The following is a 9080-nucleotide window of genomic DNA, read 5'->3' as shown; positions in this document are numbered from 1 at the left end:
AGAATCTGCCTGCCAATGCAGGGGACACGGGTTCGAGCCCCGGTCCAGGAAGTTCCCACATGCCGCGGAGCAACTAAGCCCACGCGCCACAACGACTGAAGCCCGCGCGCCTAGAGCCCGTGCTCCACAACAAGAGAAGCCACTGTAGTGAGAAGCCCGCGCACCGCAACAAAGAGCAGCCCCCGCTCGCCGCAACTAGAGAAAGCCCGCGTGCAGCAACAAAGACCCAACGCAGCCTTAAATAAATAAATTTTTTAAAAAATAGACTTTACCAAAAAAAAAAAAAAAAAAAAAGAACTAGGGCCGAAGACAGCTGCAGCCACGCTGGCCTCCATGCGTTGCCTCACTGGCCTGTGGCCTCGGCACTGCTGTTCCCTCTTCCGGGAGGTCTCTCCCCCTCTATTCATTACCCTCCCTCCTTCCATCAGCTCAAAGAGCAGCGCTGTCACTCTCTAACTCCCTACTCTGCTTTATCTCCTATGGCCGGATCATGGCCATCTGTCTGGTTCATGTCTGTTTCCCCATTGGAGGGCAGGCTCCCTATGCACACCTCCCGTTGGTTCATGCTACATCCCAGCACCCGCAAGGGGCCCAGCACACAGCAGCTGCTCATCTAGTCCGTGCTGATGGCCCGCATCATCTGACAGCCTGCTCGCTGCCCAAGGCCTTCTTAGTTCCAACACGGACAGAGCTGCACAATGACAGACTCTCCCTTCCTAGCAAGTATCCTCCTCATCCTCCTGTGCCTTATACGTCGCAGGTGGTCAGCAAATATCTTATTAATGCGTGTTTCCTTAATCAAAAAGTACTCCTTCCGTTAAATATTATATGAAAAAAGCAAGACAAAAAGCTGTATGTATATTTGATGACAAGAATATCAAAAGGTGCTTTTGAAAAACGCTGTAAGGAAATACACAATACTATATATTTAACATAATAACCAACAAGGACCTACTGTATAGCACAGGGAACTACACTCAGTATTTTGTAATAACCTATATGGGAAAAGAATCTGAAAAAGAATATACACACATATTCATGTATATTCATTCTATATATATATTCATATATATAGGTGTGTGTGTATATATCTGAATCACTTTGCTGTACACCTGAAACTAACACAACATTGTAAATCAACTATACTTCAGTAAAAAAATTAATTAATTAAATAAATAAATAAACAAAACACTGTAAGGAAGCCAAACAAACTGGTAGCAGGACTGTAGCTATCTGGGTGTTGTCTCTTGTTCTTTTCTCATAATGTCCTGTGATGTGACATTATCAATTTTACTTTTTTGGGGGGAGGGCAGTAACAAGTTTGTGTACTTTGACCCAGTAAACCCATGCAAAGGAATTTATCCTAAGGGTTTGCTATTACTTTTAAAATAAGAAAAAACAGGTACCCAAAAGTAAATTCATTGAGTGCTACAATGTAACCAGTACGTTCAAGAAGTAACCGGGAATACAGTGGCAATTTAACTACTGTGTCTGCCCTCAGAGACAGTGCCATCTATTTGGAAGAGGAAGGCAGAACATACCAGAGACAATACAAAGATATTCTGACACCATGTAATTGGCAGCTAAGTGCTGGCGGCTCACATGTATTATAGGAGCGACACAGAGCGGGGATGAGTGTGGGCTGTTGCCATCAGGGAAAGCTCTCTGGCAGAGGGAGCTGTGGAGCCGGGACTTTAGGACTGGGGAGAAACAGGGCAGATCTCCGGGCGAGGACTGCCCGCGGTCCTTCAATAGGGAATCATTACGTGCCATGGGGACAGTGACAAATGACCCAACTGAAGCACAGAGGTTGTGGGAGGACTTGGGAAGAGCTGGTTCGGGGCAGGCGGGGGCGGCACACTAGGAGTGTTTAGAGGGAGTGGCGCTGGGCGATGGCAAAGCCACTGGACTCGACTGGACAGGAGCGGGAGACGGGAGTTCAGTCGCCCTGCACGTCTGGCCTGACGCAACGATTGGAAGCTCAGAGAACAGAAAGAAAACCTTAAAATCTAGCTTCCGTGTACGTACGAACTCAGAATTGCTCAAGGGGAACAGTTTTCCTCTTTGAATTTACAATCATACAATCGGATTTCGCTTTTAAAAATAACCTCTTTCTAGGGACTGCCCCGGCGGTCCAGTGGTTAGAACTCGGCGCTTTCACTGCCAGGGGCCCAGTTCCATCCTTGGTTGGGGAACTGAGATTCCGCAAGCCACAAAAGCCGCAAGGCGAGGCCTAAATAAACAAATAGATAGATAAAAACCTCTTTCCATATCACTTATATGTGGAATCTAAAAAATACAACAAACTAGTGAATATAACAAAAAAGAAGCAGACTCACAGATATAGAGAACAAACTAGTGGTCACCAGTGGGGAGAGGGGAAGGATATATCCCTATAGAGGGATAGGGGAATAAGAGGTACCAACTATTAGGTATAAAATAAGCTACAAGGATGTATTGTACCACACGGGGAATATAGCCAATATTGTATAACAACTATAAATAGAGTATAACCTTTAAAAATTGTGAATCACTATATTGTACACCTGTAACTTATATAATATTGTACAGCAACCATACTTCCATTTTTCTTAATTAAAATAAAAAAATAAAATAAAATAACCTCTTTTCCCTGGTACCTTTACTCTCAACTTGTAAGTAAAATAGTTGAGATTCATTCAAACAGAATCTTTATGTATAAATTCACAGCTTTGGTTTCTTACAAACTATTCATTAGAAATTTCCCACGTTTGGGGAAAATTATTTCTTTGCCAAAGTCGAGCCTTATTATTTTTACGTTACTTAGTCATAATCATGTCTACCGAAGTGCTTGTTTTCTTTACAAAATTATAAAATCTTAAAGTCCTTCACTGGATACGGCTAGCTTCCTTTTAGTTAGTAAATGTAAAGTGAAAAATTTATCAAAAGACTACTTGAAGTAGAGTTCACAAAAGAGGCACAGAAAATAGAGCACTGTCCGAATACTCTTACTTTATGGAAATATTGTTGCACCAACTACGGTTCCGATAAATTAAAAATTTAGAAATTGGAAATGTAGTATTTGGAAATGTGTGTTGTTAATAGACTTGCTATGTATGGCGGTAGCTACAGTTAGGGAGCACCTGCTAAGTGTCCTACACGCCGAAGGTTGTTAAGTCCCAGCAGGGAGGCATTGTATGAAGATGCAGTGCTAACAGGGCAGGGCAGGCCCATTGTTCAATCCCAGCTGTAACCCAGGTGGGAAACCAGCGCAGGATCAGATAGCCACGGAAATGAGACCGTGCAGACGGCCGGTGGCCGTGAAGCTAGGGAAAGGTCACAGGGAGAAGGGGAGATGGTCTCCTCATGGCACCTTCTAGCTTAGGAGAAACCTGAGAGATGGCTCCAGAGAACACTTCTCTTGGGTTCAAAGAGAAATCCATTTGAGGAAGTAAGTCTATGCCAACCACAGGGAATGAAATGTGGGCCATGTACTGCAATACGTATCGCGTAATTCAACAGATGTTAACAGTGGAATAGCTTTTCCTGTTTCCTTCTGTTTTAAATTCAATCACTTTAAATGAAATTATTTTTTGAAAAGATACTAGTTGCACAGAGAACAGAAGTCAAAGGGAAGGGCAAGACACACTGTGAAAAGTCAGTCCCTTTTCCTATCTGATCGGCCCAACTACACAGTTCTTCCCAAAGCAACCTCTTCTGCCTGTGTCTCCAAGGCTGTAAAGGTAAACGTATGAACACATCTTGTGAGTCCTTTGTAAAGCTGAAGAAACTGCCCATGTAAATCCCGTCCCTCTCCTTCTCGCAAGAAGCCTCTCCCTAGGACCCCCTTCTGAAGGCCCCCTCCTCTCTCCTCACCCCTCCTCCCTTCCCCTCTCGCCCCACACCTGCCCCGGAGAGTGTGTCTTACCTGAAGACAAGTGCTCCTGGCTTCTCTCCAGTGCACAGAGTTTAAAACAACGTTGAGGCCACCGAGTTAAATTAACCAAGGCGCCATCATTTGTTGAAGTAAGAAAGGGGTATGGATAAAGTACACAACACACGATAACATACAATCACTAATTTCTCCACAGTTGCTAAGATTTAGGCCAAAATCTGTTTGCTCGGGGAAGAAGAATAAGACTGAAAATTGTAAAGCCTATTAAAAGGCCTGGGAAACTTGAGAAAAGTAACTCTCTTGTTAAGAGACTTCTGAACCCCTTAAGCCATCAAAAAGCAAGTATTTGTTACATTTTCCTTACTCCCTATTATGTATGCATTTTCTGTTGCCATTCACAAACGTCTGTTGGACAACGTTAACCCATACCTATGTTTTAAAATTGCAAAGTATTTACAACTTGCGAACCTCTTGGTGCAGATGGATAATCAGAATCGTCCAGCTCTCTCTCCACCATCTTTCCATGCCACCATAATGGTGGGCATGAATGCCGCCATAATGGTGGGCATGAATGCCGCCATAATGGTGGGCATGAATGTCCTGGCTGATGCTCTCAAGACCATCAACAATTCCTAAAAGAGAGGCAGATGCCAGGTTCTTATCAGGCTGTGCTCCAAAACCATCCTCTGGTTTCTAACTGTGATGGTGAAACGTGGTTACATTGGCAAATTTGAAATCACTGATGACCGCAGAGCTGGGAAAACTGCTGTGATCTTCACGGGCAGGTTACACAAGTGTGGTGCGATCAGCCCCAGATTTGATGTGCAGCTCAAAGATCTAGAAAAATGGCAGAACAACCTGCTTCCGTCTTTTCAGTGTGGTTTCACTGTCCTAACAACCTCAGCTGGCATCATGGACCACGAAGACGCCAGACAAACATACACAGGAGGGAAAATCCTGGGATTCCTTTTCTAGGGATGTAACACATATGTGCAAATAAAATGCCTCAATGGAAAACAAACAGAATTGTCCAATGTAAACAACACCTCCCAATTGTACAGCAGGTTGTTCACAGAACAGTCTTTATACAACAGTTGGCAGGATTCCAGGCACTTAGGCAAAACACCCTGGGGAACATAGAAAATAATATTTGTCCAGGTCATATTCCCCTTGATATTAAAAACCTTCAATATTTCAAAGAAATTACATCTCATCTCTTCTTAATCCAATTTTCCCCCTGAATTCAGTTGTCTTGTTAAACTGTGATGCCCGGTAGATCTTTGTTAGTGTCCTAAGGCTGCACTGCCCAATACGATAGAAACAGTTATATGTGGCTATTTAAATTTAAATTAATTAAAATTTAATACGATTTAGAATTGTGTTCTTCAGTAATGCTGGCCACATTAAAAGTGCCCAGTAGCCATGCGTGGCTGGTGGCTATCGTATGACACAGCACAGATATTCATCGTCATGGAAGGTTCTATTAAACAGCACTACTCGAAAGGCAACTTTTTATTTTTCCTTCTTCTTTTAACCAGGAAGTTACATTTTGGCATAAAGTAAATGAATTTTCAAAAAGCTAGAGGTTACCAGATAGTTTGAAACTGCAGATTCAGTCTCAAAATCTAAACCAAAATAATTCCAAATATCAGTTACCAAAGCAAATGAAAATAAACTAATACAAGACTTCTCCGCCCATTTCTGCTGGCTGAACACCAAGTCATCTTTCAAGATTCAGCTCTGGGACTTCCCTGGTGGCCCAGTGGTTAATGCATGGGGCCCAGGTTCGACCCTGGTCAGGGAACTAGATCCCACATGCTGCAACTAAAAGATCCCACATGCCGCAACTAAAAGATCCCACATGCCACAACTAAGGATCCCACATGCCGCAACTAAGACCCAGCGCAGCCAAATAAATAAATAAATATTTTTTAAAAAAAAGATTCAGCTCTCCCGGAAAGGCCTTCCTGGCTCTGCTTAACCCCCATGGGCCACCAGAAAAACGATCACTATCCCGCTCACTGAATTCTGCACGTGGGTCCAGCAAGGCTCCCAAATAAAAATATTTTTTATCTACTTAATTGTCTCTACCTCTGTCTCTAGATGTTTAAGAGCATGGACCTTAGCCCACTGGTCATTATAACCCCAGTCTGCACATACCTAGTAGGGAACATAATAAAAACTAAACCAAGGCACTGGCTACATCATGTACTGGGCACCAGTTTGTGCCAGGAACAGGACTAGTGCTAATTTCTGGGGTTGTAGATTGATTACAAGAAGTCAGATCCACCCTCAAGGAGCTCATAACCAGGAAATTATTTTCTTAAAACTGATTTGAAGTGTTGTATGGACTCACTTAGTAGGATTCTGCTCTGCTAGAGGAATAAGGAGCATTCCCAAAATAAAAGAGTTCTTAAAATTAATATGTTCCAAGGTAAGGAAAGTCTGAGAAATTGACACAGCCAAAGGCGACACAACAACTAAATGTAGCACGAGATCCTGGATGCAACCCTAGAACAGTATAAAGACATTGGGTAAAAACTGGGGAAATATGAATCAAGTGTAGACTTTAGTTAGTGATAATGTATCAATATTGGGTCATTCACATAGTTCACGTCACAATGTCATGACAAATGTACAAGGACGTTATGATGTTAACGTGGGTGAAACTGGATATGGGATGTCTAGGAACTCCTTGTATTCCTTTCACAGTATTTCTGTAAATCTAAAACGACTCTTAAATAAAAATTTATTAAAGAAAAACTAATATTTTACCTCTAAAAGAAAAAAAAACATTTCATTCTCATGAGGAAAGATTCTGACCTGAACTGAAGCTAATGTAAAAAATTCATGGAGGGCTTCCCTGGTGGCGCAGTGGTTAAGAATCCGCCTGCCAGTGCAGGGCACACGGGTTCGAGCCCTGGTCCGGGAAGATCCCACATGCCGCGTAGCAACTAAGCCCGTGCACCACAACCACTGAGCCTGCGCTCTAGAGCCCATGAGCCACAACCACTGAGCCCACGTGCCACAACTACTGGAGCCCGTGCACCTAGAGCCCGTGCTCCGCAACAAGAGAAGCCACCGCAATGAGAAGCCCGTGCACCTAGAGCCCTTGCTCCGCAACAAGAGAAGCCACCGCAATGAGAAGCCCGTGCACCGCAACGAAGAGTAGCCCCCGCTCGCCGCAACTAGAGAAAGCCTGCGCGCAGCAACGAAGACCCAATACAGGCAAAAATTTTAAAAAAATAAAATAAATCTAAAAAAATTCACGGAGCTGGAACGTACCTCAAGCCAGGCTCTGCGTCACCAGCTGCTGCACCTCCACATCCTGAAAGTGGACTCGACCTGGCCGTGGTGACACCCTGCAGCCCCTCCAAGGACACCGCCAGCGTTGAGAAAGGTCTCCGCTCTCTGCAGGATCACTATTTTCTTGTTTTTAGCCTTTTCTCTTTTTCAACAATTTGCAAGAGGCTATGAAAAGTTCATCATTTGAAAACATTGGGAGTGTTGCAGTCAGGAGGGATGGGGCAAAATGTCAAGTGCGTGGAATGGGGGAGCCCTTGCGTTTCCCACCCGCAGGTGCACGCCGATCCCCTGGGGAGCGTGTGAAGAGGCTCCCGCCAGTCTGGGGTGGAGTCCGAGAGTCTCTGCAACAAGCTCGGTGATGCTGCCGCCGCTGCTGCCGCCTCCGGCCCCCAGGCCCCAGGCCGCGCTCAGCTCCTCAAGGACGGAGGTGGGAGCCCTTTAAAGCCCAGGTGGCGCCTTGGTCCGCGGAGCTGCGGTCCCTGCGCACTTTCCATGGCCTCCAGCGGGGACACTGCCAGCTATGCCGCTCTCTCCCGGGGGGACAAACCTGACCTCGACCTGTCCCCGTGGACACACGCACTCCCGCGCACGTGCACACACAGCCACGCGCACGCATACGCACGCGCACGCATACGCACACGCACGCATGCGTTCCCTTGGTGCTCCTCCCTCCCTGTGCGCCCGCAGCTCGCATCCGTGTCAGGCACCCGGTGGGAGCGCTGCGAGCAGACATGCCGTCCAGCGAGACATCCGGCTGATCAAGACAGCGCGCTGAGGAAGGCGGGGGTGGGCAGGGATGCCGGAAGAATGTGTCAAACATGCCCCTTCTGTCTAGGAGACTCAGTCTATACTGGGCGTCCCTGGCACCGTGCATGGGTTGCCAAGAGTTGAGCATCGGCATATCCAGAATTACCCCGCATTGCCTAAAATCGTGTGTGTACAGTGACTGTTACATAATATACCACACACGTCTGTTCTAATTGAATTGAATAAAGATGCAAATACTTTGTTTGCCTGGCAGCTGCCCAATTATTATAGGAAGGAGGAAACGTCCCTTAGCAAGTCCCGGGTGGTCAGAGAGGCCCGCAGAGAAGGTGGCCTTGAAGCTGAAACTTGAAGGTTAGGTGGGTAGCACCCAGCGTCAGCCACCCAGGGAAACGGCAGGAGAAAAAGCATTCCAAGGCAAGGGATGAGCTGCAGTAGGGCCTGGAGGGGGAGGTGGGGTGCCCTGGACGCTGCCTATAGCCCGAGGGGAGGATGGGACAGCCACCAGGATACAGAAGTAGAAAGGCCAGAACCCAGGTTGGGTCCCACCTCTCCCTCATTCTTACAGATCGGCTCAGTTCACAGTTATTTCTTCTTCCACTAAATTCTGCATCAGTTAACTTTGGCTCATCATCTGTTACCCGGATTTTATGATTTTTGCAAATGTCTCATTTAGATGGGAAGCCCCTAGGGGAAAGGATGGGGCTTGATTTTTCTTCGTGACATTGTCACACTGCCTTTCATACCGTTAGTGCTCAGGAAATATTTCTTGGACAAATAAGTAGGACAATTAGAGAGGCCAGGATTTTTATAAGTGCAGCAGGCCACGTTTCCAGTAATTCATCTATTGCTCTGAGGATTCTAAGTTGGTTTTGTATTCTGTTTTTTAAGACATCCCTGACTTATTTCAGATGCTCAGCATAGCGTAAACATAAGTTGATCGACATTCTCGAAATCCTTTTTCTGTGTTTTTAACAGTATTGCTTTACGCAGGAGGTCTTTCAAGTGCATAGTTGCTTCCTGTTGCTACAGTTGGTCTCTTGGGTGAGTTCTTCTAGGGCATTCTGTGAAGATTCCTACCCTTCCAGGTTGCAGTGCCGCCTACACTGTGTGTTCCAGCCTGGGCCTAACCCAG

General features: G+C 45.6%; 1 pseudogene across 1 annotated transcript; it reads left to right on the top strand.

Annotated features, from left to right (window-relative positions):
- Window positions 1-298: 298 nt before the first annotated feature.
- LOC309646582 (small ribosomal subunit protein uS8 pseudogene) lies at window positions 299-5641 on the top strand (annotated as a pseudogene). The gene has a single exon. The product of its transcript is annotated as a small ribosomal subunit protein uS8 pseudogene (transcript).
- Window positions 5642-9080: the final 3439 nt, after the last annotated feature.

The sequence above is a fragment of the Balaenoptera physalus genome (assembly GCF_965194825.1).
Source record: "Balaenoptera physalus genome assembly, chromosome: 17".
Lineage (NCBI taxonomy): Eukaryota > Metazoa > Chordata > Mammalia > Artiodactyla > Balaenopteridae > Balaenoptera > Balaenoptera physalus.
Note: the sequence above shows the minus strand (reverse complement) of the source record. Positions and strands in the feature narration are given on the sequence as shown.